General features: G+C 35.1%; 2 protein-coding genes and 1 long non-coding RNA gene across 4 annotated transcripts in view; 2 read left to right on the top strand and 1 right to left on the bottom strand.

Annotated features, from left to right (window-relative positions):
- LOC127866632 (venom prothrombin activator nigrarin-D-like) overlaps positions 1–23980 on the top strand; it is a 163439-nt gene that overhangs the window by 86692 nt on the left and 52767 nt on the right. The gene's annotated exons all lie outside the window — the stretch shown is intronic.
- LOC127866634 (tryptase-like) overlaps positions 1–23980 on the top strand; it is a 204523-nt gene that overhangs the window by 40800 nt on the left and 139743 nt on the right. The window lies entirely within an intron of this gene.
- On the bottom strand, positions 18347–20938 carry LOC127866643 (uncharacterized). The gene is made up of 3 exons (XR_008043059.1): positions 20310–20938; positions 19157–19257; positions 18347–18441 (listed from the first exon to the last, which is right to left on the bottom strand). It is a non-coding gene; the product is annotated as an uncharacterized LOC127866643 (long non-coding RNA).

Below are 23980 nucleotides of genomic sequence, written 5' to 3' on the forward strand. Positions count from 1 at the left end.
TTGTCTGATCCTCATAAAACTAGGTCAGAAGATTCATCCCAATAATATCTTGGACGAGTTCGAAAATGATGGCAGTTGGTTGAAAAACATGGCCACCTGGGGGCGGGGCATTTTTCCTTATATGGCTAAAGTAAAACCTTGTTAACACTCTAGTTAAATGGAGCTTTTAAGATCCAATGTTTACATTTATCAATATTAAGCATTTAATGACAAACTGTGAAAAGGTCCCTTTAAGATGTTTACTAAAAAATGCCACAAGGTAAAAATTTAGAACTCATTGCAGGTTCATTAATTGATTAGCAAAGTTTTCTTCAAATTTAACTTTCTATTTTATTTATTTGTGCAAAATTGTTTAATTGATAAAAGTCGTAATGTACGTAATTTGTATATATTAAGCAGAATTTTTAAGTGCGATAGTCTCTTATAATTCCAATATGGAATGGCAATATACATTTGACATTTTGTAATTATTTGTATTGTTATCACCATGAATATATATTGATGATACTTTAAAAAGATAAAGATATTGGTTGTTTATTTGATTTAAAAGTGATTTTGTTTATTTGCCTTGTCAGCAAGGTCACTTTGAAGTTATTTTCACTTTTATCTTTTTTTTCCAAATCATAAATAGAAAAGATAATTTAATCTTCATTTTGGGAAAACAGGGCTTAATGCATATGCATTAATTGTCATCCCAGTACCAGAGACTCTTTAAACAAAAAACACCATAAAATCAGAAAGTGTTGTCCTTGATTAGCTTGTGGGCTAATCAGTGTGCACAGGCTAATCTTATTTGACATGCATTATGCCCCATTTTCCCGGAAAGAAGCCAATATGTACAGATTTCAATGATAAATTGGCCAATGTCATTACACAAGCTGTTAAATCCTAGACTGGCTTATGTCATAGCAAAAGCTGTTAAACACTATTGATTACATACACGCTGTCTGCAGTGTACCTGAGTGGTGAAGTATAAACAGGCAGATGTGGTGGTTATCATTCCTAGCGTAGTTAAGAGCAGACTGACTTGCAAAACTCCCTCTACATTAGTTGCCCGCTAGCGCAAACTTAAAATGGTGTAAGCAATGTTCATGGAAGAAAAATGTTAGAAAAAAGTTTCTAAATGAACAATTGTAAGAATTACGAATAACTTTATTTAATATCTATTTCGTCTGCCCCGAACCAGGGAAGGCTTGGAAAAGGACAACCGTTTCCCCTGTGATTTTAAAGTGCAGTATTACAAAAGCCTTTTTGTGTTGCAAATAGACTAAAAACTGCACAAGTTCTGGTTCAAATCTGCCCTGATACACTACACGACCCGTGATTTTTGCCTAATTTGCGAAGTCAAGGCGGGCATTTTGCTTTTTGGGTGGAAAATCACCGCGATTTCACGTGACTCGTCACTCCAACGTCGCGCGAGAGCAAGATAATCTTCGCGCTAAATCCCCTCAATGTTGTGGTGATTTGCTGCGATTCTGCGACAACGATGACTCGCCAATTCATGCATAGAAACCGAATCGTATCGATAACTTTATACATGTACATAACGCTTCTAATGTTCACAATTATCCGATAATCCAACATCAAACAAATAATCTTGAACATTTATGTCGGTAAATATGTTTGAGAATTTCATTAAAACAACCATTTGACTACGCCATTTTTCAGAAGTGTAAAGAGTACAGCGCATAATGTGGGACACAGCTTTCATTGGACAAACGTATTTAAATTTAGATTGATACAATACGATCTTACAAAAAAAACGTTTTATTGCGTCATACGCCTTCATGTAAAAAACGTTTTCTTTCTGGAAATTGTGCTATTAATGCATAATATTATCAAAACATTTTTTTTCACACGTAAAGCGTTGTAACAAATTAATATGCAATTCAAAACAAATATACCATAAGTATAAATGTTCCGTTAAATTCCCAAATGAGAATAAAAATTTATAAGAATAATCCAAAACACACTTCCGATGTTTTATGTTAACACGACGTTTACAAATGCTTTAAATATAGTCATCATATATATTTCCCGACAAAAGAGCGCGAAAATTATGCGGCAATGTACAAGGTCAAGGTATACGAGTGTGCAAGTATTGATTTTTTATACAAACTGTGTAGCGCAGAGAACATTGAATTCTGTTGTTTTCGGTTAAATGTTTCTTTGGTATTTTTAAAACAGTTATATCGCCAACAATTTGATATTTCTTTTAAAGTCAATTCAAATCAAACACGCCGTATCCGTATCATTACTGATAGAAGTAAAAAATAATACCTTGACTTGTATAATTTTTTTGTTGTGAGAGACCATCTGAGTAAACGTCGAAAAATATATCCAAACTGTTATTTTTTGTCAATGCCCTTTGATCCATTATCGCACTTAATTGGCAGCGCCATCCTGTTGTTTCTGTGATTGTCACATCTTTTCACAGTTTGAACACGTACAAAGAGTGCCAATTAGACACTTGAACAAACACTATCACCCGCTGGACAGTACACACTAAATAATCAAATGTTGAGGGTTTTTTGTTTTTGGCGTGAAAACCCAGAGAAATGCATGTGCATTATACATCATCATAAATTTATTGAACTCTGCGAACGCTAAGTGCTACGTTGATATACTCGTGTTTTTTTTCAGCAAAACAAACACAATGTTTAACGGCTTTAATATATAGGCAATGATGTAATAACAACAAATTATTTACCACGATGTCATAATAACATGTACTTAAAAATAGAACAGTATATGTATTTCCGATTTCCGGCTTATCAAGCATTGTGAATGTATGTACAACGCTCGGAAAGTAACGCGAGTAACACGAGTTATCCGCATTGGAGCCTGAAACAGAATTTAAATAAGTATAGCATATTTTAGTCCAAATAATTAGATGTAATCTACCGATTACATTTAACCTTTAAATGAAAGTGTAACTTAAACAATTTCCCGTATCTTAAGGCGCGAATATTTTGCTAAACTCTGTTAACAAAAGGGCTACACGTTATAATTCTTAATGAAATGCAAAAATAAGTATTAACATAATTAATAACATCAATTAACACACACGGTAAGATCAAAGTTTAAATGGAAAACTTATATCATATTTCTCGTAAATTACCAAATTATTAGTTTCGTCGAAATCAAATACCATGTAGAGAAACTTAGGTATTTATAACCGACCAATGACAAAACACTATGCAACTTTCAATTTACACAGTGCTACGCTACATGTATATTGCAACAATATGGAATTTGAACAGTGGTATTGTATTCGGGCCTTGAATATAATTGATTGTAAGTTTTAATAAACATTCTGCTAATGCAATTAGTTAAATAATGTTTACATGTTATGTTAAATAATTATTGCATGATCATTGTTCTGCGCTGTTATATTAATTTGGAGCCGTTAAAGCTTCCGACATTACTTCATCACGTTCATGTCGGAACGGGAGTATTTTAGCTAATACGCCCATTGCATACAACAACAACAAAAGCTTTATTATTGCAATGTATAATGTAAGTGTATACATGTTCATGTAATGTAGTGTAACCCTTAATGTAAATCTCTTAAAAAGGTGAACCACGGCGGTTCGCGGTGATTCGCGCTGATTGCGTAACAGCGAGATACATCGCGCGACGGTCGCCGAGACATCACCCAAATTTTCTTGTCGCTCGGAATCACCGCAATTTGTCACTTTGCATCGAATGCGGTGATGCGAGAATCGCGGCAAAAATCACGGGTCGCGTAGTGTATTTTCATACAGGTTAGAATAAATGAGATTTTCAGTTTAGAAAATGGACGGGTAAGGCTAACATAACCATTTTACTGTTTGGTTTTCATTCATATCATTGTATTTAATAACAATTTTCCAAAAAAATAGTTGATTTTAACTTAAAAATATTTTCCCAACTTCCCTGATGTTGTATTGTTGAAATGTTTAAATCTGAATATTTGTATGTCCCCAAGTCCTTACTGGGGGACATATTGTTTTTGCCCTGTCTGTTGGTTTGTTAGTTTGCATCAAACTTTAACATTGGCCATAACTTTTGCAATATTGACGATCGCAACTTGATAATTGGCATGCATGTGTATCTCATGGAGCTGCACATTTTGAGTGGTAAAAGGTCAAGGTCGTTCTTCAAGATCAAAGGTAAAATACCTACTGGGGGGCAAAGTGTTTCACAAACACATCTTGTTGATCTGAAGTTTAAAAGTCTTTGAATATTGTTAAATTGAAGTTATGTGAATTGAATATCATGAAATTTTATTTTATGTCTAAATGAACTGTGATCCATAAATGGAAAAATTCTGGCATCTCACATTCACAGTTCTTGAACATGCTCTAATTTAGGCATGAAGGTCCATGAATAACCTATGGAAAGGTCATGAACATTCCTCAGAAATCCCCACAAAGTGCATGAATATTTTATAAACAGTTCATGAACAAAATTCATGAAAAGTAATCATACAGTTCTTGAATTATTAATGAATGATTCATGAACTGAAAATGTGACTCCCATGATCTTTTCATTTCAGGAACTGTTCATGAACATGAGAACTTCATGAACTTAAGAATATTCAAGAATTGTGTTCATGAATGTTCTTAAATTTATGAACTTTTCATGTTAATCAATAATTCATGTAATGACAAGATCATGAATAGTATCATTTTCAGTTCATAAATCATTCATGAATATTAATGAACTGTATGATGAATGTTCATTAACTTTCAGACCTGTTTACTTCTACGGATTCGCCGTAGTTACTACGGATTATTTGGCTAAACTACGCACTACGGATTTGTACTGAAAAACTACGGATCCATGGATCAAAATGGTCAAATTTCAGATTTTAATCGTACTTTCGCTTATTTTCGGTCTTAACGGGTAATTTATCAATCATAATCATTTATGGCGCTTGCGAAGTAAAAAACGTTGAAATTCAAGCCTCCCGGGGAACGAGTGCTGATCGAGCATGTCGAGTCGTCACCGAACTGACTTGCGTATTGGTTCGCAAATTTAGCCGAATATATACGATTTTACGTTGCTATCCAGTATACACATCTCTCTTTCTATTGCGGAGAATACCGACGATAGTCGATGTATCGGGATTGAGCACGCCTGTTTTTACACACGTCCAAGATGGCGGCAAGCAGACGAGAATTTGCGATTAACGGCGAAAATAATAAATACCATTCAAATTAACAACGGATAATATCATATGGTCATAAGGGAATAATGTAATGCGTGTGTCAATTAACGCAACATACTACGTTTGAGATTAAAAAAACAAATATTTATCAGAACTCTGCGCAGTGAATGTGCGTCACGGAAACGAGTGTTGGAAAATTGGAGTTTAGTATACTCACAAAGTTAGAGCATTTATTATAATAAGATGAGTATCGTTTGAAAATGGAAAGAGACAAACATGATTTGATTTATATGTTAGTGGATCTGTGTATAATCAGATTCATATGCATATTCTGCTTTATTATGTTTATTACGTTGTACAGTTCAATGAAATAGCATTGCACTGAGGTTGTCAAGTGCAAGATATTGAAAGGTAAACAAATAAAATATATTATTCTAACTCCATTTAATACATCATTAACACAACAAGAACACTAAAGGATGTTTGTCAATATTTGTTTATGTTTTCCCCTCATGATATTTAATTTATAAAAATACTGTAGTAAATTAATAGCTAATCTTAAAGAGCTTATGATCAAATGGTGTATTTAAGAATCTATAAATTATTGCAAGCTTAATATGCATGTGGATGGATATCATCTAAATATTGTCTTCATTTTAAGAAGACATTGAAGCGGCACTTTATAATATAAAATGCTGTCAAACATGCACTTAAAAACAATTTTAATTTTGTTACTTATATACATATGTATAATGCTTAATGTCTACAAATTTCATGGTTTATCGCGTTTTTTTTTCCAATTTCATGGTTTATTGGGTTAATTTTCCCAATCCAAATGGCACAGGCTGTAAAACATCAAAGCAAAAAAATTCACCTAACAGATTTTATTATTAGCAAGTAAATTCATCTAATGCTTTATGTACCGTTAAACTGATAAGTGACCCAGTCATGGTGTTTAAAATGATTGAAAAGTTTAAAACTACTGACAACAGCCCCAAACTACTGAGAGATGCCCTCCATACTACTGAGAAGCAATCGGTAGGGTAAACAGGTCTGAACTTTGTTCATGAATTGTTCGTGGATATTCATGAATTATTCATAATCATTTCAACTGGGCATGGTATTATGTTGTCGTCATATCATATCATGAATTAGCAAAGACTGCTCTGTTTTGTTGCTCAGCAGAGTTTGTTTGGTAGAGCTGTCATCAGTTACTATCATTTATAGTAATTGAATAATAGGGGCCTTAGAATCAGTGTCCATCCACACTATCACGCTATCAAAATATGCCATGGCAGGCAGATTTGAACAAAAGTCAGCAAAACAGAGAATCTTAGGAGAGTTGGGTTACGCTGAGCTGAGACATGTACATGTAAGGATGCAAGAGGTTTAAGTAAGAGTTATTAATTAATTATTATGATGTAGTATGAAAAAATAATGTATAATGTTTATTCGGTGTGATAACTTTGGAAAAATGAACTCCTCTCACCCTTCAAAAATTGTAACAATGGTGGCAACGGTGTGATTATGTGTGTATAATGTTTTGTTGCTTGTAACAAAGGACACATTTGCCCCTGATGTGGGCCAAATTTTGACATTAGGAATATAATTGAAACAATTTTGGTAGAGGTTCACTAGATGATGTTTCATGACATATATGTATGTTCTAGGCCTTGTGGGAGAAGATTTTAAAAGTTTTCACAATAATCATATAATCAGAGCTCCAGATAAGGGTCGTATTTTCGTAATTACGAATTATTTTCAAGTCTGTTACGTATTTATTTCAAAATCTTGTCATACCATTAAGAATTACAATATCAAGTTACGAATATTATTTTTACATCGGTTTGTATCGATTTTTATTGAGTTCTTTTCGCATTTTAAAGATCTTTGCGGTGCTTATATAGAATGGTTATCAGGTTTGTTTAACAAAGCGCATTTTTTCCAATAAAAGCGGCGTATACAGTCTATCTGTCAAAAACAATGGCGGCGCCCAGAGAGCGTCTTAAAAAACTGCAAAGTGTCCAAAAACACGCTTTTAACATATTGTACGCAAAGTGAGCCGAAGTTAAATGTTTAGAAAGACATTATAGAAAATATCTTATACGATGTTGTATGTTCAGTTGCCGACAAAGTCGGAAAAGCTAAACAAAAACGCGACACGACGGGTCCAAACTTAAACACAAAAAAAACATTGAACGAGTGGAAGGGACAAGTCCCGTGGCTAATCGTTGAAAAGATTGAAGGGGAGACCCGTTTTAATTGTGACATGTAAAAATTCATCTAAGGCATGCAATCTAAGCACAGTTTGGGCATATGAAGGTATTTGAAAAATAAAATTGTATAATACTGAAAAGACACTGTTGAACTCGTATAAATAAAGTTGCTAGTATGTTTATTTTAATTTTTTTTGCATGAAAATAACCATTATTATTTATTTTTAGGTCATTAAGAAAAAATAAGAATTATTTTCCAAAACTTAGTAGTAACATTAAGAATAAGATTTTAGATTTAAGAATTCTTTTTGAAAATCTGGTAGTAATTTAAGAATTTCACAAAACCTTATCTGGAGCTCTGATATAATGAAAACACATTTGCCCCCGGTATTAAAATTAATAATTTGTATTTATTTTCATATTTTCCCAATTTTTAAGGTTTCTCGCGCAATTTTTATAAGCCAGTTTAAAAAAAAGGGCCGTATTATAGTTTCACCTTGGCGGTGGGCGGGAGGCGTCCACAGCATTGTCCGCTCTCTAATTCAAAGTGTTTTCATCCGATCTTCACCAAACTTGGTAAGAAGTTTTTTTTAGACAATATCTAGATCAAGTTCGAATATGGGTTATGCCGGGTCAAAAACTAGGTCACAGGGTCACTAAAATGGTGCTTTTCAAGCATTTAGCATGGTGTCCGCTCTCTAATTGAAGTAGTTTTTATCCGATCTTCACCAAACTTGGTCAGAAGTTGTATCTGGGCAATATCTTTGTCAAGTTCGAATATGGGTCATGCCGGGTCAAAAACTAGGTCACAGGGTCACTTTCAAGCATTTAGCATGTTGTCCGCTCTGTAATAGAAGTAGTTTTTATCCGATAATCACGATACTTGGTCAGAAGTTGTATCTAGACAATATCTAGGTCAAGTACGAATATGGGTCATGCAGGTCAAAAACTAGGTCACAGGGTCACTTAGTGCATTTCAAGCTTTTAGCATTGTGTCCGCTCTCTAATTGAAGTAGTTTTCATCCAATCTTCACCAAATTTGGTCAGAAGTTGTGTTTAGACAATATCTAGGTCAAGTTCAAATATGGGTCATGCCGGGTCAAAAACTAGATCACGAGGTCACTTAGTGCATTTCAAGCTTTTAGCATTGTGTCCGCTCTCTAATTGAAGTAGTTTTCATCTGATCTTCACCAAATTTGGTCAGAAGTTGTGTCTAGATGATATGTAGGTCAAGTTCAAATATGGGTCATGGTAAAGTTATCAAGTTGTCAAAAACCTTCAAACTGGGGTATCTTGTGACAGTTTGGCACTCTTGTTTCCAATCCAAACGCCACAGACTAAAATCACTGCTACTACTACTACTTCTACCACTACTACTACCACTATGACTACTGCTACTGCTACTACTACTACATTTGTACTACTACTACTACTACTACTACTACTACTACTACTTCTACTATTACTACTACTGCATCTACTACTACTACTACTACTACTACTACTACTACTACTACTACTACTACTACTACTACTACTACTACTTCTACTACTACTACTACTACTACAACTACTACTACTTCTACTACTACTACTATTCCTACTCCTACTACTACTACTACTGCTACTGCTACTGCTACTGCTACTGCTGCTACTACTACTACTACTGCTACTGCTGCTGCTGCTACTACTACTACTACTACTACTGCTTCTGATTCTGCTTCTGCTACTACTACTACTTCAACTACTACTACTACTACTGCTGCTGCTGCTGCTGTTACTGCTACTGTTACTATTACTACTACTACTACAACTACTTCATCTACTACTGCTGCTGCTACTGCTGTTATTTCTACTACTACTACTTCTTCTACTACTACTACTGCTACTGCTGCTGCTACTACTACTGCTACTACTGCTACTGCTGCTACTTCTACTTCTGCTGCTGCTACTAACTACTAAATAGTCATTATTTATACAAATGAGTGCATTTAAACTCTCGCTTAAAGCAAAGCGTGTGAAAGAACATCATGGCCATGCCAGTATTGGGGAAATGATTTGACTGCATGTATATGGTGACATTCATCCTTGTATCAGAATGAAGCAAATGCAGTTGTGTTTAGTCATTCATTCCACTCTCTCAATGCAGTGTTGAATTTAGATCCAATTACTTATAATGTCAGGACGGCTGTTTAATTTAATTTTTATCAGGAACAAAAGGCAGCCATGTGTATGGTGTCAAATTGGGGCTGTTGACAATAGAGGAAATTTCATCAACTAAGTGTTTATAATTATTTAAGGACATTATTAGAACATCTAGCTGAAATGCATGCTATAAATACACAGGTTTTAACTTCACTTTTTATTCCCCCCTTGGAAGAAGAGGGGGTATATTGTTTTGCACATGTCGGTCCGTCGGTCGGTCGGTCCGTCCACCAGATGGTTTCCGGATGATAACTCAAGAACGCTAAGGCCTAGGATCATGAAACTTCATAGGTACATTGATATTGACTGGCAGATGACCCCTATTGATTTTTAGGTCACTTTAAAGTTAAAGGTCAAGGTCATAGTGACTCAAAATAGTAAAATGGTTTCCGGATGATTACGCAAGAAGGCTTAGGCCTAAGGATCATGAAACTTCAAAGGTACATTGATCATGACTGGCAGATGACCCCTATTGATTTTCAGGTCACTAGGTCAAAGGTCAAGGTCACAGTGACTTGAAATAGTAAAATGGTTTCCGGATGATAACTCAAGAACGCTAAGGCCTAGGATCATGAAACTTCATAGGTACATTGATATTGACTGGCAGATGACCCCTATTGATTTTTAGGTCACTTTAAAGTTAAAGGTCAAGGTCATAGTGACTCAAAATAGTAAAATGGTTTCCGGATGATTACGCAAGAAGGCTTAGGCCTAAGGATCATGAAACTTCAAAGGTACATTGATCATGACTGGCAGATGACCCCTATTGATTTTCAGGTCACTAGGTCAAAGGTCAAGGACACAGTGTCTCGAAACAGTAAAATGGTTTCAGGATGATAACTCAAGAATGCTTACGCCTAGGATCATGAAACTTCATAGGTACATTGATAATGACTGGCAGATGACCCCTAATGATTTTCAGGTCACTAGGTCAAAGGTCAAGGTCACAGTGACTTGAAATAGTAAAATGGTTTCCGGATGATAACTCAAGAATGCTTACGCCTAGGATCATGAAACTTCATAGGTACATTGATCATGACTGGCAGATGACCTCTATTAATTTTCAGGTCACTAGGTCAAAGGTCAATGTCACAGTGACTTGAAACAGTAAAATGGTTTCCTGATGATAACTCAAAAATAATTAGGTCTAGGATCATGAAACTTCATAGGTACATTGACTGATCATGACTGGCAGGTATATTATTCACACAATGGCTGCCACAACAACTGACAGCCCATATGGGGGCATGCATGTTTTACAAACAGCCCTTGTTAGTATAACTGAAGCTATACCTATACTAGCACGCAGGCTGTCAAATGATTCCTATATTCCTATTTTCTCCCATATTTTGGTTCCAAGTCCTGTATTTTAAAACAAATTCTATATTATTGATATTTAAAGTTAATATCTTGACAAAGAATATTGAAATATCAATGAGTGCTTTCATACTGCTTTTAAGTGGTTCATTTTACAGGTAAAAGGATCACTGTGTCTTGCACAGCATCACAATCTGTCACATACAATACACTTCTTTAACATCTGTAGGGTCAACATGCAAGCTGTACAACAGAACACAGGTCTTTATAAGTCTTACTTTGATAGGGATTATGTTCTCTATGATGTTGGTGGGCTAAACAGAAGCCTTCTGTCTTGAAGGGGATTGGAGTCGGTGCCAAAAATATTTTTGGGCTACTTGTATAAGTCCTGTATACTATAAGTCATGAAAATTGTATAGTGCAAACCATTGCTTTATAGCATGAAATTGAAATATTATTGTTCATGTTTTTCACACAGAACTTAACCTGCAGTAAAAAATGTTTACATGTATCAAATACAAAATATGATGTTGTTACCTCCTGTATATAAGGCTGATAAACAACGCGTTTTGATTGGATTTAATATAGTGATGCAATTCAAGACAAATGTAAAGCCTGAATGTGTATGCAACTTTAGCTATACATGGGACGTTTAAAACAGCTTCTGTAAAAAAATACAACAGATAATTTGTATTTTACGGGTTAAAAAAAGCTCACAGGTTTGATTTCATGGAGGTCACATTATAGTGTGCATGAAGCAAAGATGTTAATGTGATGATCTTTGCATGAAAAGAATAGGTGCATTGATTGCCAAGCCATCCCCTGCGAAATGTTGTTCTGCAGTTCACGAATAATTCGTGAACAGTTCATGAACTGTTCGTGAACTGAGTTCATGAATTGTTCACGAATAGTTCGTGAACAGAAAATGAGCCACGTCTGTGAAAAGTTCTTGAAATTTTAGTTCATGAACTGTTCATGAACACTAATGGCATGAAGTGTTCATGAAATATTCTTGAAACCTAATGACATGAAGTGTTCATGAACTATTCTTGAACCCTTATGGCATGAAGTGTTCATGAACTATTCTTGAACCTGTGTGGCATGAAGTGTTCATGAACTATTCTTGAACCAATATGGCATGAAATGTTCATGAACTATTCATGAACATCAATGGCATGAAGTGTTCTTGAACAGTTCATGAACAACACAATTCTTGAAAAATTCTTCAGGGTTTTGCTGTTCACGAACAGTTCATGAACATTTTCCTTCTATTTTTCAATGGCTCATTTTCTGTTCACGAACTGTAAGTGAATAGTTCATGAACCATAGTTCTTCAAGAGTTCATGAACTGAGGTGGCATGAAGTGTTCATGAACTATTCATGAACAAGAATTTGTCAATTTATGCAAAGGTTATCATAAGTGTTACTAAAGCTCAACAAACAGGTCAGGGTAAGAAGAAACAAGTCTTGTATTAGCACTTAACATATTGATAGCAACATATAACAATAATTTAAATATAACACTTATAACTGAGATACAAGTGGTTTGATAATACTCTTTAAATTTCATAATACAACTTTGCACTATATGTTCATGAATAATTCATGTATTGAAAAGATTATGAATAGTCTCATTTTCAGTTCAAGAATCATTTACTAATCAATGGTTTCCCTGAAATGGTTACACTTACAGTGCCAAAGAACTTGAAATGGAACCAATGGCTGATCAGTTCAGCCGGTAATTTATTAAAGACTTACATTTTCAAATATAACATAAACCATGTGCCTTCCGTTTCAACTTCCTGTGCACACAATATTCTTTCTTTGTAAAAACAGCAATGCAATGTACATTGAGTTCTTGATATCATCTTAAACTGTTCTTGAAATAAGATGTCCTTAAAACGTTCTTAAACTTGTCTTTTAAGTCTTCCAAGAACAATGACAGATCCTTTTAAGAACATATTGGATTCATAAAAAGTCCATCATACATTCAAAAACATTGTGTAGACCTGTTTAAGAACATCAGAAGGAAACATGTTGTTCAAAAAAGTTCTTAAAGTGTTCAAGAATAGTTTAAGAATAATTCAAGAACAGGAAAGGTCCTTAAAAAGTTATTGAAGTGTTCCTGAAGGCAGTTCTTGAACAGTTCTTGTACAAATGTTCTTAAAATTCTCTAGAACAGGTCAAGAACTCTAACTTACAGTGGTGAAAGTACTATGCATATTCATACTAACTTCACAGGTTTCACAAATCTACAAGATTTGTATGCTAAACATTTCAATATTACTTTCAAAAATATGTATGAAACATCTAGCACAAAGGAATTCATGAATTATTCATGATGGATCCTTAAAGTCTGTCTCAGAAAAGTCATTAGAAATACTTGTGCATGAAATGTTCATCACTAAGTATTTATGGTTAGATGAAGAACTGTTCATGAACTTTGAAATGTTCAACAATAATTCATAAACAGTTCATGAACATGTCTTAAGAACAGTTCATGTCCAAAAGTTCATGAACCAAGCTCAGGAACTTTTTCAGAACCGTTCATGAACAGTTCTTGATTGGCTTGAAGTGTTCATGAAATCATTAACAACATTTCGCCGGGGATATAACAATGCAAAGAACTTTAAGATTTTTACTTTATTTGTAGTGCATAGTAACTGATTGTAGTAATATTTATTGGAAACACAATTGTTTTATTAAAATGAAAAAAACAACAAAAAACCCCCAGAAACTTCTGTTGTGCTATTGACATTATTAGATAGCTCTGTCATAATTGATTTGACTTTTTGCTGCTGTAAACTACATCCTTGTGGACTAATTCCAACTGAGCGTGCTATAAGCAGCAATAAAAGACATTGTCATGGGTGGAATGTGCACTGTAAGCTGCTGCATCAAACTGTATCATTTTGGAAGATTAGCTTTTGGGGCATATTGTACAAGAGTATGTTAACCAAATACCTTAAAGAAGCAAACAACCAGATCAAACTGGATCTATTCATTTCCAGATGGTTATGGAAAATTTCGAAATGTGGATGAAAACAAAATAGGATCCACTGTAGATTCAGGATATATTGGACTTTGCAATATACAAAATGCAATAAAGCGGATCTGCAGTAGCTCAATCTATTCTTAATAGTGGATATTCCTTTCAAGGTGGAATTTTAGGAATCATTATTCCCTACTTTCACTTTAAGACAATGGGCTTTTTTTCATTAAAAAAAAAAGAAACTTATAGCTTGTTCAAACTATTACTAGGGCGAAAATTGATAGCCTCGGACTTCAAACTATATGTTTTTGTTGGAGACTGTGTCTGAAAGAGCATTGTGATGATAATGAGGTGAATGATCACATTAATGGACAGCCTGAGGTTGCCAGCAGAGTCAGTTTCTTTCTCAATTGGGTTAGTAAAAAATGATCTGGAAAGCCAGGGAAAATTATATTTTAAACATGTTTATATGACAGTCTTCAAGCATTATATTTACTAGTAACTTAAAAAGTATTTCAAAAGTTTAAATTTGTAATGCTGTTCAGTGCATTTAAATATTAAATATCTTCTACTTGAGGTGATTATAAGAATTATTGTTTCTATTAACTTTGTTATGTTCTTTAAATTGCCTTAATTATATATTCTTATCTCAAGGCTACATGTATATCTTTGAAAGCCAGTTTGCATGCTGACGGAGTCACAAAGGTGCAAAATGCATGTACCAAGCTTGCCTGTACCGTGGCACTTAGTAAAGCTGACGTCACCGCTCCAAAAGAAATAGGAAAACAGAACTGGCGTTTTCCGCTCCAAAAAAAAAAGACGGGAAAACACAAGTTCTGTTTTCCCCGAGTACAAACAAAAAATAAACTCGTGAAAACAGATTTATTTTGTGTTTCCCCAATTTAATTTTTTTTTGGAGACGGGAAAACAGAACTTGTGTTTTTCAGACTTTTTATAACCCCACAAATGAAGTTTAGGGGGGTATATCGGAGTGAGCTTGTCTGTTGGTCTGAAGGGCGGTCGGTCCGTATTAAATGTCCGCTCTCTTTTTCAAGTTGTTTTCATCCGATTTTTCACCAAACTTGGTCAGATGTTGTATCTAGATGATGTCAAGGTCAAGTTCAAATATGGGTCATGACGGGTCAAAAACTAGGTGACGGGGTCACTTAGTGCGTTTTAAACATTGAGCATGGTGTCCGCTCTCTAATTCAAGTAGTTTTCATCAGAGCTTCATTAAACTTGGTCAGAGGTTGTATCTAGATGATTTGTAGGTTTAGTTTGAACATTGGCCGGGTCAAAAACTAGGTCACAGGGGTCAGTTAATGCGTTTTAAACATTGAGCATGGTGTCTGCTGTTTTTTGTTAAGACAACATACAAAATATTCTGTGTCAATGCGGCATGTGGGGGAATTCGCCACGTCTGTGACAAAGCTCTAGTTTTTTCGAGCGGTGATGCCACCTTAGTGCCACCTTTTTAAGTGTTATGTCTCTTAGCAATCAGTGTCTTCCAAGTGAACCGTAATGAACTCTTCACTCATATACGGAATCAATTACCTTCATTTGCATATGTGGGAGTCATTTTATTCACCATAGGCCTCTTTATTGTGTGAATGAGGAAAGATTTGCATTATTAGCTCACCTGAGCACAACGTGCTCATGGTGAGCTTTTGTGATCGCCTTTTGTGCATTTGCCTTGTTAACACTCTAGAGGTCACATTTATTGTCCAATCTTCATGAAATTTGGTCACAAGATTTTATAAGTCCCCGTCTGTAGATCTGCCGTGGAATCATATGGAATTCTATGGAAATCGTTAGATGGAATTCCGTGGAGTATTGGCACTAACTTTCCATCCGATTCCATGCAATCAATGGAAAAGTGAAAAAAAAACAAGGGAGGGACTTGATATGGGATGGAATTCCATAAAATGCCGTGGAATTCCATAGAATTTTGTGGCATTCCATATAATGCCGTGGAATTCCATAGAATGCCGTGGAATTCCATAGAATGCCGTGGAATTCCATAGAATGCCGTGGAATTCCATAGAACGCCGTGGAATTCCATAGAACGCCATGGAATTCCATAGAATGCCGTGGAATTCCATAGAATGCCGTGGAATTCCATAGAATTATATGGAATTCCGTGAAAAGCTATGGAATTTAATAAAAAGCTGGAATAAAATAGAAAAAAACAGATTAAAGATCAAAGGCATTTCATTGATTTTGAAAAACAAATGTGAATGTAACTAAAGGTTTCATCATAGAAGTTAAACAAGAACAAGATCTGGCATCAATCATTAACCACACACATGCAGTCACAGTACATATTCAAAAATGAGTGGTTTTACATTTTCATAAAGTACCAACTCTCTTAACCACAGGCATGCATGCACACATTCAAAAACACATCCATAAACATGCACGCATATACAGGTGAGAAAAGAAAAACTTATAAAAGGCACAATATAAAACATAGAAGTAGAATTTTACATTTCTCTTATGACAAGTATACTTCCTTTCTCACATATGTTCATAAACACACACAATTACATGCACTGTCACACATCACGCACAATTGTTCTAGAGTTTTTTCTCATAAATTTTAACGTTCAACAACTGTTTAGGGCTGTCACGATTCACCGGTATATCGGTATATCGCGGTGCATGTCGTGAAAAAAATCGCACCGCGGTACGGCGTTGCCGCACCGGTTTTTTAAATATTAATATATTAGCACAGATATAAATACATTACATAATTATTTTGATATAGATATCGTTTTGAAAAATGTAGAAGCGATTCAAAAGGGCTAAATAAATAATCCGTTAATATCCAGGTCAAGCAAGCGCTTCCACTTGTAGATGTTTAACTTTCACGTTTAAAATACGGCGATGTATGGGTCCGTACCTTTTTTGGAATTAGGGACAGATTTCCTTTGCAAATAAGTTCATAATTATCCAAAAGATGTTTATTCTATTTCTTATTTTCTTTCTTTAGTATATCGATCGTTCAAAGCATGGCACTTCCGAATCATGTTATCTTAAGATTCTGAATAAGTCGAGGAAGAGTCAGAACGCTACGGATTTTCAATACTGGACCCGCTGACTCCGCATTTTTAACATGCCCTTGAAGCGTTCGATTTACACAGATCGTAGTCACAGCTATTGTAAACAACATGGCGGACATTTTAGAAAAAGACGCGAACAATAACAATGACTACTTCTATCAAGTTTATTACAGTTTCTTTTACAGTTTCTAGTCATACTATGATACCAGTGTTTTCTGATTATTGAGTTTAATAAAGTTTGTAAAACTTGTTATTCTGCTGTTTTCTTCACAGATACATATTCTGTAAAATATCGCGGTACGTACCGCGATACAGTGTTGCCGTACCACGATATACCGCGGTACGCTCACGGGGTATCGTGACAGCCCTACAACTGTTCCTTTTTAATTCTAGAACACTTTCAGTATGATAACAGAAGTTCAGTTCTAGTTGATGTGTTCCAGTACAATTTTAGAAAAGTTCCGAAGGTTAACTTCAAATATTTAAGTCTGAAACCAACTTTCTAGAAAACAAATTCCCATGCAGACAGCCAGTATTCAAGTACTGAGCATAGTTAATAATAATACATAACAAATTAACAACTGTTGTAAATTTGTTATTTATTATACTATGCTCAGTACTGTTGAACACATACTTTATTCAATTATCCAAGTTTTAAATTCCTAAATTAAAAAAACAAACAAATAAATTAAAACAAAAAACAAACACAAAATACAATTCACAAAATAAATAACTGGTCTTTTTTGTACAAGAAGTAACCAAAATAAAACATGTCACCAGCCACAGACTGCCAGGCTTAACACAGAGGCTAGTTTTTATACGCCCGTCTATGACGGGACGTATTATGGTATACCCCGCGTCCGTCTGTCCGTCCGTCTGTCCGTCCGTCCGTCCGTCCGTCCGTCCGTCTGTTAATGTCGTACGCTACGTCAAATATCCTTTGACAGATTTTCTTCAAATTTTAACACAATCTTAATATTGATAAACCCTGATCCCCTTTCGTTTTTGACGGAATTCTGAATTGTCGTTCCAGAGTTATGGGACTTTGTTCATCAAAATTTCGTGATTTCATTGAATGTCCTACTGTAGCTCAAATATCCTTCTATGGATTTTTTTCAAATTTCAACACAATCTTAATATTGATAAACCCTGATCCCCTTTCGTTTTTGACGGAATTCTGAATTGTCGTTCCAGAGTTATGGGACTTTGTTCGTCAAAATTTCGTGATTTCCATGCTCATGTACTTATAAAATAAACCATGTATTCAAATACAAATAAACTGAAGTAAAAAAATGATTCAAAGGGTTATTTATTACCTTACTACTTCATTGGCGAACGACGGGCGTATCATGCGCTCATGGCGCAGCTTTTATTAAAAATGTTTGTCCAAGTCATCCACTGCCATTTTCCTTTTCTTCTGAGAATATTGAACACCAGTCACTGCCTCCGGGTCCTTTTTGGTATGAGGTACATTGTATACTGCTCACATGTGCTCTACAGAATAAACAAGGGACAAAATTGTCACAAAACCAGGTTTTCATTGTGAAAAAAAAATCTGATAAAGGGAGAAAACTCAAACTGAACTTTTGAAATGAACAAACAAAATTAACCCCCTTTGTAAGTTTGTTTTTTAAAAAAATCTATTTTTAGTCGTGGCGACCTTGACATTGGAGATATTGACGTGATTCTTTCGTGCGACACACCGTCCAATGATGGTGAACAAATGTGCCAAATGATTTTAAAATCTGACAATGAACGACATAGTTATGGCCCGGACAAGCTTGTTCCGCCCGCCCGCCAGCCCGTCAGCCAGCCCGCCCGCATTCGCCAATCTAATTACCAGTTTTTTCTTTCGGAAAACCTGGTTAAAAATCATAAAAATGTCCAAGCTTAAGCAAAGAGTTATTTACATTCTAACTATAACAAGAGATTGCAAAGCAATATGGTCCCCTACCTGTTAAACTTCACTATTCTAAGTTTGTTAAATATATTTGTTGCCATAGCAACCAGAATTCTTGCATTATAAACAACATGAAATGACGTGCAAAATGTCCTTATTGTCATCTGTTCATGTTTCAAGTTTCATGAAAAAATACTTAGAACTTTTAAAGTTATCCCAGGATCCAGAAAAGTGTAACTGACTTAGACCAATATATTGAATTCCAAAAAGACAAAATACTTATCTAGCCCAGGGCATGACAATATTTACCATGAATTTGTGGCCCTGTAAGTCCTCTAGGTAAATGCGCTTAAAGAGCCGCTTTGCTGTTGGATTCTTTCCCTGCCAAACTCTGCAGTATCTTCCATCAACTGGTCAATGGTAATTAAAGCACATAATGAAAATGTATAGGGAACGTAATTCATGAATTGTTTTAAATTTTAAGTTGTTAAATGGTCTTTAGAAAGAGAACTAAATACGAAGTGAATACATCGCCAAGCAATAAGCATAACCTAATTTGTTGGTTATGATTAGTACAAATTTATTATTGCTATAATTAGAATGATGTGTAATTCTATTGGTATGAAAATGCACACTCAGATACCTAAAAACCAATTCCATTGGTTTAATTTTTTATTTACAAGCAAATACGTTGAATTGATATCCCCCGCCAATATGCTTCTGGACACATAAGTATTATATTTGACACTCAAACAAGCATTTTTTAAAGATACAAAGGGCCATAACCCCGTTTTTAACAGATGGTGTACAATTCCATTTGGCGTGCATCATCCTCTTATCCATATATATACTCGAACCAGGTTTCAATGAAATCCGCCAAAGCACTTCCAGAATAAGGCCTTGGACACATAAAAAAGTATTTTTTCAAGATACAAAGGGCCATAACTCTGTTATTAACTAATGGTGTACAATGCCATTTGGCATGCATCATCCTCTTATCCATATACATACTCATACCAAGTTTCAGTGAAATCTGCCAAAGCACTTCCAAGATATGGCTACGGACGGATGGAAAGACGGACAGACGAAAGGATGGAAGGACGGACAGACAACGCCAAAACAACATCCCTCCGCCTATGACGGGGGAAAATAATAAACATAAACACCATTAATGAGCATTGAGTGCGCAACATGCACAGTACAAAACTTCCTTAGCCTCAGTTCCATAACCTTGCATGATAAAATTCCGATACTACATTCAACGTTATTAATTTCTCCACATAGGTCTTATTAATTTCTTTTTTCAACCTGCAAACTTCACTAAGTGAAAATTTGGGTGACAGCTGCTTTTAAACTAATATTTGCCATACTAAAACCTCAAATATCACATAAAAAGGTCTACAATAATGTCATAAGAAGATTAAATTTAAAGGAATATTTAGAAATAATAAAAATCACAAACCTTCAGTTGTTGTTCTATTCCTAGACAGACTGCTCAAACACTGTATGCATCACTCTTTAGCAATATTTCATGTCACTTTCCAAATGATATAAATACATAAGTATTTTAAGAAAGTGTTTTTAATGGAAAAACTAATGAACTCTTCTGTTTGTTAAATTTCTTTAACTTTATTTTAACAAGTTAAACCAGTACATTGTCCACCATGTTTCATGTTTCAATCTAACAGGTAAACTTTCTGTATTTGAATTCAGCCAATTAGAAAAGGCTGTTATATCTTATAACCAATAGATTTGCAGCAAACATACCCAACATCTGATGCACAACACTTGCTGACCTTATCAGATAGATTGTTATTTGACAACCTGGACTGGCTGAGTTTGATATTGAGAAAAAACAGTGTGTATACCACTTGGACAGGGTTAAGGAATTTAAACTTGTAGAAATTGCTTTGAAAGTAACAACTACTCCTACTTCTGCAGAACTACTACTTTAATTACTACAGCATCAACAACACCATCACCAACAACAGCAACAATAACAGCAGCAACAACAACAGCAACAGCAGCAACAACAACAGCAGCAACAACAGCAGCAGCAACAGCAGCAACAACTGCTACTACTGCAACAACTGCTACTACTGCTACTTCTATTGCTACTACTATTGCTACAGAAACTGTTAATGCTACTACTTTTACTACTACTACTACTACCACCACAACCTCCACTGATATAAAAAAACACTATTGCTACTAAATCAATTACTACAACAACGACACCTACTACAACAACAACAACTACTACTACTAATACAGCTACTACATCTACAACTACTACTACTACTGCTGCTGCTGCTGTCGCTACTATGAAGTCTATTTGGCTATTTGTAAGTGTAAGGTGTTCTATATGTGTTCTTATTCCTCATTAGAACTTTTGTAGAACTTACTGGTTCTTAAAGCGTTCTAGATGTGTTCTAGAACTACATTTTAAAACATTTTTAGAAATTTCTTGACCATATTTTGTCCATGAAATGTTCTAAAAAGGTTCTTGAAATTATTGGAACAGTTTCAGTCCTAAGCCGTTTTCCACAAATGTTCTGGATTTATTCTAAAAAAACTGTTTTGGAACAATTCCAAAACATACATTTTAGAACACAAATATGGAACAGTTCCAGAACTGTTCCAATTTCTAGATCAAATTTATAATTATCTGTATTGCATTTTCTTTTAAATACAAAATACATGATGCAAATAAATTCATACATGTATTAAACTACAAATACATTTCAGACAACCAGCGAAAATTTTCTAAGTTATTTTCCATTGATTTCCATCCCAAGAAAATGTATAAGTTATTTTCCATAACGATTTCCGTTGAAAAAAATGGCTAAGTCCAACTTTCCATGGTGTTTTCCATACATTCCGTGGAAATGCATGGAATTTTAGTCGAGATTCCGTGGAATTCCATAACAGCTTCAGATGGAAAATTGGCAAGTGGATGGAATTCCATCAAATTCCATGGATTTCCATCGATTTCCGTAGAATTCCATAATATTTTCTATGGAATTCCATAGAAAAGTGCTAATGACTATGGCAGATCTACAGACGGGTCTCAATGATATCTTGAATGAGTTCGAAAATAGGTACGTTTGCTTGAAAAACATGGCTGCCAAGGGGCGGGGCATTTTTCCTAATATGGCTATATATGGCTTTAGCAGGTTTTTATGCCTCCGGTAGGGTGGCATATAGCAGTTGAACTGTCCGTCAGTCAGTATGTGTGTATGTCAGTATGTCAGTCTGTCCGTCCGTCCGAAAACTTTAATGGCCATTACTTTTTCAATATTGAAGATAAGAACTTGATATTTGTCATGCATGTGCATCTCACGGAGCTGCACATTTTGAGTGGTGAAAGGTGAAGGTCAAGGTCATCCTTCAAGGTCAAATGTCTAATATATGGCGTCTGTCCGTCCGTCCAAAAACTTTAACATTGGCCATAACTTTTTCACTATTGAAGATAGCAACTTGATATTTGACATGCATGTGTATCTCATGGAGCTGAACATTTTGAGTGGTGAAAGGTAAAGGTCAAGGTCATCCTTCAAGGTCAAATGTCAAATATATGGCATCTGTCCGTCTGAAAATTTTAACATTGGCCATGACTTTTTAAATATTGAAGATAGCAACTTGATATTTGGCATGCATGTGCATTTCACGGAGCTGCACATTTTGAGTGGTGAAAGGTCAAGGTCATCCTTCAAGGTCAAATGTCTAATATATTGCGTCTGTCCGTCCGTCCAAAAACTTTAACATTGGCCATAACTTTTTCACAATTGAAGATAGCAACTTGATATTTGGCATGCATGTGTATCTCATTGAGCTGAACATTTTGAGTGGTGAAAGGTCAAGGTCAAGATCATCCTTCAAGGTCAAATGTCAAATATATGGCATCTGTCCGTCCGAAAACTTTAACATTGGCCATAAATTTTTAAATATTGATTATAGCAACTTGATATTTGGCATGCATGTGTATCTCATGAAGCTGCACATTTTGAGTGGTGGAAGTTCAAGGTCAAGGTCATCCTTCAAGGTCAAAGGTCAAAAAATAAATAAAAATAAATTCAAAGCGGCGTTCTCATGAAGCTGCAAATTTTGAGTGGTGGAAGTTCAAGGTCAAGGTCATCTTTCAAGGTCAAAGGTCAAAAAAATAATAATTTTTTTTTCAAAGCGGCGTTCTCATGAAGCTACACATTTTGAGTGGTGGAAGGTCAAGGTCATCCTTCAAGGTGAAAGGTCAAACAAAAAAAAAACATTTTTTTTAAAGCGGCGCAATAAGGAATATTGTGTTTCTGACGAACACATCTCTTGTTTTTCCTTCTTTGCTACCCGCTTAAAAACGGCCCTTTCCCCTGGGATTTTTTTCCCCTCAGCAGGTTAATTTTCCCCCAGAATTCATTTCCCCCCCCCCCCCCCCCCAAAAAAAAATATGGTGACTTGAAATAGTAAAATGGTTTTTGAATGATAACTCAAGAATGCATACGCGGCCAACAGGGCACACTCTGAACAATATTACTGAAGCAACTGGTCTGTAATCCTAAATCTATAATTATCAGTCCTGAATGAAACATCATCCTTTTAGTAAAATACAGTGGATCAGTAAAAATATTATCAGAATATGAGATTTTTTGTATATTTTGTATATTAAATATTGTGTTAATGTTTAATTTTGTTGATTAATATAAATATAAGCAGGACAGGGGAGGTAATACACTATTATATCTTTGTTATATACAGGGGAAACAAATGCAATAAGTTTAAATTTATTGTTACAGCATTTGCCTACCTTGTAATATATTTAAATTTTACCAAATGTAAGGCTAACTGCATTGTTGTAATGCATACTACTACTACTACTACTACTACTACTACTGCTGCTGCTGCTGCTGCTGCTGCTGCTGCTACTGCAGCTGCTGCTGCTGCTGCTGCTACTACTACTACTACTACTACTACTTCTACTACTACTACTTCTACTACTACTACTACTACTACTCTACTACTACTACTACTACTACTACTACTACTACTACTACTACTACTACTCTACTACTGCTACTGCTACTGCTGCTGCTACTACTCCTATTACTACTTCTACTGCTACTACTGCTACTACTACTACTA

This window comes from Dreissena polymorpha, chromosome 2 (genome assembly GCF_020536995.1).
Source record: "Dreissena polymorpha isolate Duluth1 chromosome 2, UMN_Dpol_1.0, whole genome shotgun sequence".
In the NCBI taxonomy this organism is placed as follows: Eukaryota; Metazoa; Mollusca; class Bivalvia; order Myida; family Dreissenidae; genus Dreissena; species Dreissena polymorpha.